This window comes from Pan troglodytes, chromosome 3, assembly GCF_028858775.2.
Source record: "Pan troglodytes isolate AG18354 chromosome 3, NHGRI_mPanTro3-v2.0_pri, whole genome shotgun sequence".
NCBI classification, from domain to species: domain Eukaryota; kingdom Metazoa; phylum Chordata; class Mammalia; order Primates; family Hominidae; genus Pan; species Pan troglodytes.
The window spans coordinates 149,212,475-149,223,285 of NC_072401.2; the positions used below are offsets into that span (position 1 = coordinate 149,212,475).

The 10,811-nt window shown below is 38.6% G+C and overlaps 1 pseudogene; it reads right to left on the minus strand.

Moving 5' to 3' along the window:
• Positions 1–515: 515 nt before the first annotated feature.
• Positions 516–912, minus strand: LOC107974120 (large ribosomal subunit protein eL31-like; annotated as a pseudogene).
• Between the last annotated feature and the right edge of the window lie 9,899 nt (positions 913–10,811).

Here is a 10,811-nt window from a genome sequence, read left to right on the forward strand (position 1 = left end):
TGGATCAAATGTCATCATAACCAGATATAACATGAAGCATAAGAATTATATATAATTGAAGTGATTTAATTTCCAATACTCAATAAAAATTCAGGAAATAAAACTAGTAAATTCATTCACATGGGCTGAAGAAAACAGAATGCAATATGCCCTTTCTAGTGGGCCCCTCTCTACTCTTCTGCACTCTAGATTTCTCTCCTGCCACACTCACCTACCCCATCTTGCATTCCACCTTCTCAAATTCGTCTCTCCCCTTCAATTAATCTCACCCATTCCTATTTAAAGGCATACCTCATTTTATTGTGCTTTGCATTTTTGTGCTTCACAGAGAATCCTTTTTTTTTTTAACAAATTGAAGGTTTGTGGCAACCCTGTACCAAGCAAGTCCATAGGCACCATTTTTCCAACAGCACATGTTCACTTCATATTTCTGTGCCACATTTTGATAATTCTCACAGTATCTTTTAAATTTTTCTTTCTAAAGGCAATTTTATAACTTTATTGGATGTATTTGATGATCAGCAATTAGTTTTCATCCACATTGACTGTCTGTAGATTTTTGAAAGTGGTAACAGGTACATAAGTAACCAAAGGATAGAGCTTATTTGGTGAATCTTTATCCTCATTACGTTTTCTGGACAAGCACACACGGATACAATATGGGACATTCCTTATTCCTTTGGCCCAGACAGCTTTGTTGAGCCTGGTATCAATGTGCATATCTGGAGTTCCCATCTCCTTCATGGAAAATTTCTGAATCTCTTTGAGTACCTGAGGGGCACGCTTCTTGAAGCCCACTCCATGGATGCACTTGTGAATGTTGATGGTATATTCTCAGGTCACCACCGCGTTGATGGCAGAATGGCCCTTTTTCTTCTCACCACCTTTCTTTGCGGGAGCCATTCTGCTGGGTCCCAAATTTTTCTTATTATTATATCTGTTAGGGTGATCTGTGATCAATGATCTTTGGTGTTACTCTTTTAGTTGTTTGGGGGAACCGCAAACTGTGCCCATACAAGACAGCAAATGTAATTGATAAATAATATGTGTTCTGACTGCTCCACCCACCTGCCTGCCGTTCTTTCATCTCTCTCGCTCTCCTTGGGCCTCCCTATTCCCTGAGGCACAACAACACTTAAATTAGGCCAGTTAATTACCTTATAATGGCCTCTAAGTGTTTAAGTGAAAGAAGAGTCACACTTCTGTCACTTTAAATCAAAAGCAGAAATGATTGAGCTTAGTGAGAAAGACCTGTCAAAGGCTGAGATAGACGGGAAGTTTAGGCCTCCTGTACCAAACAGTTGGCCAAGTTGTAAATGCAAAGGAAAAGTTCTTGAAGGAAATTAAAAGCACTACTCCAGTGAACACATGAATGAGAAGAAAACAAAACAGCCTTATTGCTGATACGGAGAAAGTTTGAGTGGTCTAGATAGAAGATCAAACCAACCATAATAGTTCCTTAAGCCAAAGCCTAAGCCAGAGCAAGACCCTAACTCTCAATTCTATGAAGGCTGAGAGAGGCAAGGAAGCTGCAGAAGAAAAGTTTGAAGCTAGCAGAGGTTGGTTCTTGAGGTTAAAGGAAAGAACTCATCTGCATAACATAAAAGTACAAGGTAAAGCAGCAAATACTAATAGAAAAGCTTGGAGTACCCAGAAGCTTCAAGTACCCAGAAGATACACTAAACAACAGATTTTCAATGTAGACAAAACAGCCTTCTATTGGAAGAAGGTGCCATCTAGGAATTTTATAGAGAGAAGAAGTCAATGCCTGGTTTCAAATCTTCAAAGGACAGGCTGACCCTTTTATAGGGGCAAATGCCTCTAGTGACCTTAAGTTGAAGCCAGGTGTTCATTTACCATTCTGTAAATCCTAGGGCCCCTAAGAATTATGCTATATCTACTCTGCCTGTGCTCTATAAACAAAACAACAAATTTACAGCATGGTTTATTGAATTCTTTTTTTTTTTTTTTTTTTTGAGACAGTTTCGCTCTGTCGCCCAGGCTGGAGTGCAGTGGCACAATCTCGGCTCACTGCAAGCTCCGCCTCCCAGGTTCATGCCATTCTCCTGCACCAGCCTCCTGAGTAGCTGGGACTACAGGTACATGCCGCCACACCTGGCTTTTTTTTTTTTTTTTTTGTAAGTAGAGATGGGGTTTCACCATGGTAGCCAGAATGGTCTCAATCTCCTGACCTCATGATCCGCCAGCCTCGGCCTCCCAAAGTGCTGGGATTACAGGCGTGAGCCACAGCGCCCGGCCGGTTTACTGAATATTTTAATCCCACCATTGGAGACCTACTGCATAGGAAAAATAAAAGATATCTTTCAAAATATTCTTGCTTATTAACAGAGCACCTAGTCACTCAAGAGCTCTGGTGGAGATGTACGAGGAGATCTGTGTTGTTTTCACACTTGTTAACACAACACCCGTTCTTCAGCTTATGGATCAAGGAGTAATTTTGACTCTCAAGTCTTACTATTTAAGAAATACATTTTGTAAGGCTATAGCTGCCATAGATAGTGATTCCTCTAATGGATCTGGGCAAAGTAAATTGAAAACTATCTGGAAAGGATTCACCATTCTAAATGTTGTTAAGAACATTTGTGATTCATGGGAGGAGGTCAAAATAGCAACATTAGCAGGAGTTAGGAAAAAGTTGAATCTAATCCTCATTAATGACTTTGAGGGGTTTAAGATGTCAGTGGAGGAAGTAACAGCAAATGTGGTGAAAATAGCAAGAGAACTAGAATTGGAAGTGGAGCCTAAAGATGTGACTGAATTGCTACAATCTCATGATAAAACTTAAACAGATGAGGAGTTACTTCCTGTGGATGACTAAAGAAAGTGCTTTCTTAAAATGGATCTACTCCTGGGGAAGATGCTCTGAACAGTGTTGAAATGACAGCCAAGGCTTTAAAACATTACAAAAGTTGATAAAGCAGTAACAGAGTTTGAGAGGATCTATCCCAATTTTGAAGAATTTTGAAAGAAGTTATCCTCTGGGTAAAATGCTATCAAACAGCATCTCATGCCACAGAGAAATCTTTCGTGAAAGCAAGAGTCAATCAATGCAGCAAACCTCATTTTTGTCTTATATTAAGAAAATGCCACAGCACCTGAACCACCACCCTGATCAGTCAGCAGCCATCAACATTGAGAGAAGAGTCTCCACTGGCAAAAAGATTATGACTCACTGAAAGCTCGGATGATCGTTAGCATTTTTTTTAGCAATAAAGTATTTTTTAATGAAGATATATATACTTTTTTACATATAATGCTATTGCACACAATATACTACAGTATAGCGTAAACATAACTTCTAAATGCACTGGGAAACCAAATCATTTGTGTGACTCACTTTATTGCAATATTTGCCTTACTGCAACGGTCTGTAACTAAACCCACAATAGCATCAAGGTATGCCTGTATAGACCCAACTAAAGCCCTAGCTGCTAGATATTTACAACTCAAATCCCATATCTTCCAAAGCCTTTCTAGAGTCAATCACTGAGAATTAATCTCTCCTGTTTTGCACTTTCAAAATGTATTGTCCATACCAGAATTAGAGGTTTTATCACATATCAGGGTGGGGTTACTTATATTTCTTTCTCATTATTTGTGACTCTGACTCAAAAATTTACTGTGTGTCATTTTTCTTTCTCTCCTAGCATCTAACACACCACATGCCCAAATAAATGTTCAAAATGAGATGGGATGTAGCTTCCAAGAGGCACAGTTCTACAGGCCCAGGTTAAACTATTAATAACGCAGCTTTTCCAAAGGCTAGTGTCCTATCTACAATATAGCGCAATGTCTCAAGCCCACAGAACCCCCAAAATGGGGAGAAACTGTCCCTAGAGAAATGAAATAGAGAAGTAGAAAAGGATGTGGGATCCAGTTAAGAGACACTCTAGCAAGAACAAGGAAGTACTCACTCTTCCAGAATTCCCTCAAATACCCCATTCTTGCATAAAGAATCTACAACTCTGCCACTGTAGCTGCCCTAGTTGAATGTGAAGTGGTAAACCATGATTATCCCCCACCACATATACTATAATAAAAGTATAAGTCATGTTCAAAGTTCTTCCATATATATTACCACATTCCATTCTTAGGTACATGGTTAGACAGGCAGGGTAGGGTATTTTTTTAATTTTATAAATGAAGAAAGACAGTCTCGGAGATTAATTTTCCTAAGGCCACATAGGCTTATAGTTTATGGCAAATCTGAAACTGTAATTCGGGTCTCTTTAACTCCTATTTCAAAACTGGAGGTGCCGACTACACTGCAACTGTGGTAGGAGTGAGACTTCCAAGCTATGTCTACCATTTACTATTCCTACTCCAGTTTGGGCTGGGATGGGGAGGGCAGCAAGGAGCTCCTGATGTGGAAGCAGGGAAAGTTCAGGTGAGGCAAGGAGAGGGAGGAGGCAGCAAAGGGACGAGCCCTGGGTGTTGGATTTATTATGACTAGCAAATTCGGATTCCCATAGAAGCACAGAATCTTTTCCTCTAGAAGCAGAAACTTTGCTCTTTTAAGACAAACCTTCAAAGATCACCAATGAGAACTAGCCAAGTCAAGTAAAAGCGAAGGACTCTATGCTGGGGTGCAGGAATGAGAGAGAGCTCCTGGAAACCATTCAGAGGTCACTGTTTCAGTGAGGGTGGAGAAGGGACTGTCCACTTCTCAGGAAGAAAGAAAATGTCAGGGTCCTTTGAGGTCTCAAAATAGGTAACCTCAAGACATTTGACCTTGAGAGAAAGTGCTATCTCTTGACTAAAATCCAGGATGTCCAGCCACAGACAGCAACGACTTTTTATGAACAAGGCTTGCTGACAAGCATGCTTAATTCAATGTTGTGACACATTATGGGAATTGCCCAACTCCTGTGGCGATATGATGGTAGGCTGGATGGGAAGGATGTTCCAAAATAGAAGGCCAGGCTGTTCATAAAAACTTTTTGACTCTTTGGCATTTGGTATGAAAAGGCAGGTGTAGGGGGAGGAGTATGTACATTAGGCAAACAGGTAACAGATGTAAATAATACATTTGAAAATGAGAGAGAAAATACTTGTTATTTGCACATAAAATTTACTAAATGCTAAATAAGTCATCAAAGTGAGTAGGTGAAGAAAAAGTCAACAACTAAAAATGAACTCGAAGAAGAGCCCAAGAAATCTATAGTTTGAGGGAAAAAGAAAAAAGTAAAACAAAATGATGTCAAGAGATGAATGAATATTGAGAGGGGAGGAAAAACAGCAAGGCTCTGCTAATATAAATACCTGCTCATCATAGAAAGATCTTTACTGTTTAACCTAAGTTGTAAGAATACTGCTATGGTCTGAGTGTGTCCCCCACCAAATTCATATGTTAAAACATAATCTGAAATATAGTGGTTTAAAAGGTGGGGTTTGGGGGAGGTCATGAGGTCATAAGGGCTCCACCTTCATGAATAGAATTAGTGCCCTTATAAAAGTAGCCTGAAGAAGCTTGTTCACCCCTTCTACCATGTGAGGACACATAGAAGGTGCCGTCTGTGAGGAATGGGTCCTCACCAGACACCAAATCTCCTGGTACTTTGATCTTGGACTTCCCAGCGTCTAGGACCGTCAGCAACAAATTTCTGTGTTTTGTAAATTACCTAGTGTAAAGTATTTTGTTTGTTAATAGCAACTGGAACTAATGAAGACAAATACCATTTCATAATTTTGTTTTACATTAAGTATTATTCCTTTTTGCTTCAGTGGGTTTAAAATGCAGGCCGAGTGCAGTTGCTCACACCTGTAATCCCAGCACTTTGGGAGGCTGAGGTAGGAGGATTGCCTGGGCCCAGGAGTTCAAGACCAGCCTAGGCAACATAGTGAGACCTCGTCTCTACAAAAAATAAAAAATTAGTCAGGCATGGTAACACACACCTGTAGTCCCAGCTCCTCAGGATTGCGTGAGCCTGGGGAGGCTGCAGTGAGCCATGATCATGCCACTGCACTCAGAGTGGGCAACAAAGTGAGACCCTGTATCAAAAAATAAAGTACAAAAAAGTATGGCTTTTGAAATAGGAAATCTTAATAAAATATGTAATTTATTGGAATGTTGGGACTATAGATAATTTTTAAGATTAAATTGTTCTAATATTGTTTGGGATATTTATGTGTGAGTATATTTACGTGTGTGTGTCTCTATATATTTATATAATACACATATATTTATATATAAGTATATATAATATACATTTTACTATTTAATAAATTTTATTGTGTATATTTAAGGTATACAACATGATGTTATGAGATACATAGAGTAAAATGCCTACTATAGCAAAACAAATTAGCATATTTATCTTCTCACATAGTTACCCATTTCCCCCACTGTGGCAAGAGCAGCAATATTCTACTCATTCAGAAAAAATCCTGACTACAATACAGTATTAGTAACTGTAATGCTCATGTTGTGCTTTAGATCTTCATAACTGTTCATCCTATGTATCTGCTTCTATGTATCCTTTGACCTACATTTTCCCATTTTTGCTCTTCCAACCCCAACCCTGGTAACCACTGTTTTATTCTGTATCTGTATATTTGACCTTTTTTGTTTTAGATTCCACATCGAAGCAAGATCATGCAATATTTTTCTTTTTGTGTCTGGTTTATTTCCCTTAGCATAATGTCCTTCAGGTCCATCTATGTTGTGGAAAATGGAAGAATCTCCTCCTTTTTTTAGGCTGAATAATATTCTATTGCATATACATACCACAGTTTCTTTATCCACCCGTTCATTAATGGGCACCTAGGTTTTTTCCATAGAGTGGCTATTGTGAATAATGCTGCAATGAACATGAAACTGCAGATATCTTTATGAGGTGCTGATTTCATTTCCTTTGGGTACATACCCAGAAAATGAATTACTAGGTCATATGGTTATTCAATTTTTAATTTACTTAGGAACCTCCATACTGTTTTCCATAATGGCTGCACCACTCTGCATTCCCACCAACAGTGTACAAGGGTTCCCTTTTCTCCACACCCTCACCAACATTTGTCTCTTGTCTTTTTCATAATAGCTATTGTCATGGGTTTGAGGCAGTATCTCACAGTGGTTTGTATTTGCATTTCTCTCATAATTAATGATGTTTAGAAATTTTTCATAAACCTGCTGGCCATTTTTATGTTGTCTTTGGAGAAATGTCTATTCAATATATAACAGGTTATATGTTTTATCTATATAAACAGGTTATATATTTTCTTGCTATTGGGTTGTGTGAGTCCTTTATTTTTTAATATTAACCCCTTATCAGATATATGGTTTTCAAATATTTTTCTCTAATCCATAGGTTGGCTTTTCAGTTTGTCAGTTGTTTCCTTGGCTGAGCAGAAGCTTTTCAGTTTAATGTAGTCCCATTTATTTATTTTTGCTTTTGTGGACTGGGCTTTCAGTTTGATGTCCAATAAATCATTGCCAAGGCCAGTGTCAAGGATCTTTTCCCCTATGTTTTCTTCTAGAAGTTTTATGCCTTCAAATCTTGAATGCAGGTCTTTTACCTATATTGAGTTTATTTTTATGTAAGATAAGGGTCCAATTTCATTCTTTTGCATGAGAAAATTCAGTTTTCCTAGCATTATTTATTGAAGAGACTATCTTTTCCCCATTGTGGACACTTTCTTCTTGTCAACACATAAATATATTCACACATATATATTATTAAAAATATTATAACTGTTGAATCTTAAAAATTATAGTCCCACCATTTCAATAAATTACAAATATTAATACTTACTATTTCAAAACTTAATTGACCATATGTGTTCAGATTTACTTTTGGGCTCTTTTTTCTGTTCCACTGATGTATGTGTCTGTTTTTATGCCAGTACCATACTGTTTTGATTACTATAGCTTTGTAATATAATTTGATCAGGAAATGTGATGCCTCCAACTTTGTTTTTATTTCTTAGAATTACTTTGACCAATTATTTGAGGTATTTTGTGGTTTCATAAGAATTTTAAAGCCAGGTATGGTAGCACACACCTGTAGTCCCAGCTACTCGGAAGGCTGGAGTAGAGAGATCACTTGAGCACAGGAGTTAAAGATTGCAGTGAGCTATAATCATGCCACTGCACTCCAGCCTGGGTGACAGAGCAAGACCCTTTAAAAATAATAATAATAATAAAGAAAAAAGAATGTTCGGATTATTTTTTCTATTTCTGTGAAGAATGCCACTGGAATTTTCATAGGGATGGATTGAATTTGTATATTGCTTTAGGTAATGTGAACATTTTAACAATATTAATTCTTCCAATCCATGAACATAGAATATCTTTCCATTTATTTGTATCCTCTTCAATTTCTTTGATTGATGTTTGATAGTATTAAGTGCATAGGTTTTTCACCGCCTGGGTAAATTTATTTCCAAGTTTTTTTGACACTTATCATAAATGGGATTATTTTCTTGATTTCTTCTTCAGGTAGGTTATTATTTATGTAGAAATGCCATGAATTTTTATATGTTGATTCTGCATCCTGTAGCTTTACTGAATGCATTTATTAGTTCTAACAGGTTTGTTTGGTGAAGTTTTGAAGTTTTCTATACATAGGATCATTTCATCTGCAAATTGAGACAGTTTTACTTCTTCCTTTCCAATCTGGATACCTTTTATTTCTCTGTCTTATCTGGTTGCTCCTGATAGTAGTTCTGCCACCATGTTGAATAGAAGTGGTAAGGGTAGGCAACTTTGCCTTTTACCAAATCTCAAAGGAAAATCCCATGAATTAATATGTTAGCTGTGGGTTTTTCATAAATGGCCTTTATATATAATTATATTCATATGTTATGTATAATATAATTATATATAAAAGTATATACTAATATACTTTTCTTTAAGAGCACTGGCAGAGACCTAGAGATCTTCAGCAGGTTGTGAACTTTAGGTTCACTAGGCTAAACAGAATAATAATTTGGCTAAAGAAAGAAATTGTTGGGAAGGATAACTGGGTCACTGTAAGGATTATCTCCTGACTGGTCCAAAAAAACAGATGCAGGGAGCTATTAAAAGTGGCACCTTGTCTTCACCCACCCCCATCCCTGCCACCCTCAGATGTTAATCATTAGGAAGTAAAGTAAGAAAGAGCCAAGCCAAGCCCTTCAATTCTGAAGAGGGGCATTTGGAAAGTCATAGGCCATGACTAATTAAAACAACCCAGCCCTGTCTGACAGCTTTGAAGAGAGCAGTGGTTCTCCCAGCACGCAGCTGGAGATTTGAGAACAGGCAGACTGCCTCCTCAAGTGGGTCCCTGACCCCTGACCCCTGAGCAGCCTAACTGGGAGGCACCCCCCAGTAGGGGCAGACTGACACCTCACACAGCTGGGTACTCCTTTGAGACAAAACTTCCAGAGGAACGATCAGACAGCAGCATTCCCGGTTCACGAAAATCTGCTCTTCTGCAGCCACTGCTGCTGTTACCCAGGCAAACAGGGTCTGGAGTGGACCTCTAGCAAACTCCAACAGACCTGCAGCTGAGGGTCCTGTCTGTTAGAAGGAAAACTAACAAACAGAAAGGACATCCACACCAAAAACCCATCTCTACATTACCATCATCAAAGACCAAAAGTAGATAAAACCACAAAGATGGGGAAAAAACAGAGCAGAAAAACTGGAAACTCTAAAAAGCAGAGCGCCTCTCCTCCTCCAAAGGAACACAGTTCCTCACAAGCCATGTAACAAAGCTGGACGGAGAATGACTTTGACGAGATGAGAGAAGAAGGCTTCAGACGATCAAACTACTCTGAGCTACAGGAGGAAATTCAAACCAAAGGCAAAGAAGTTAAAAACTTTGAAAAAAATTTAGACAAATGGATAACTAGAATAACCAATACAGAGAAGTGCTTAAAGGACCTGATGGAGCTGAAAGCCAAGGCTCGAGAACTACATGAAGAATGCAGAAGCCTCAGGAGCCGATGCGATCAACTGGAAGAAAGGGTATCAGTGATGGAAGATGAAATGAATGAAATGAAGCGAGAAGGGAAGTTTAGAGAAAAATAATAAAAAGAAACGAACAAAGCCTCCAAGAAATATGGGACTATGTGAAAAGACCAAATCTACGTCTGGTTGGTGTGCCTGAAAGTGACAGGGAGAATGGAACCAAGTTGGAAAACACTCTGCAGGATACTATCCGGGAGAACTTCCCCAATCTAGAAAGGCAGGCCAACATTCAGATTCAGGAAATACAGAGAATGCCACAAAGATACTCCTCGAGAAGAGCAACTCCAAGACACATAATTGTCAGATTCACCAAAGTTGAAATGAAGGGAAAAATGTTAAGAGCAGCCAGAGAGAAAGGTTGGGTTACCCACAAAGGGAAGCCCATCAGACTAACAGCTGATCTCTCGGCAGAAACTCTACAAGCCAGAAGAGAGTGGGGGCCAATATTCAACATTCTTAAAGAAAAGAATTTTCAACCCAGAATTTCATATCCAGCCAAACTAAGCTTCATAAGTGAAGGATAAATAAAATACTTTACAGACAAGCAAATGCTGAGAGATTTTGTCACTGCCAGGCCTGCCCTAAAAGAGCTCCTGAAGGAAGCACTAAACATGGAAAGGAAAAACCGGTACCAGCCATTGCAAAATCATGCCAAATTGTAAAGACCATCGAGGCTAGGAAGAAACTGCATCAACTAACGAGCAAAATAACCAGCTAACATCATAATGACAGGATCAAATTCACACATAACAATATTAACTTCAAATGTAAATGGACTAAATGCTCCAATTAAAAGACACAGACTGGCAAATTGGATAAAGAGTCAAGACCCATCAGT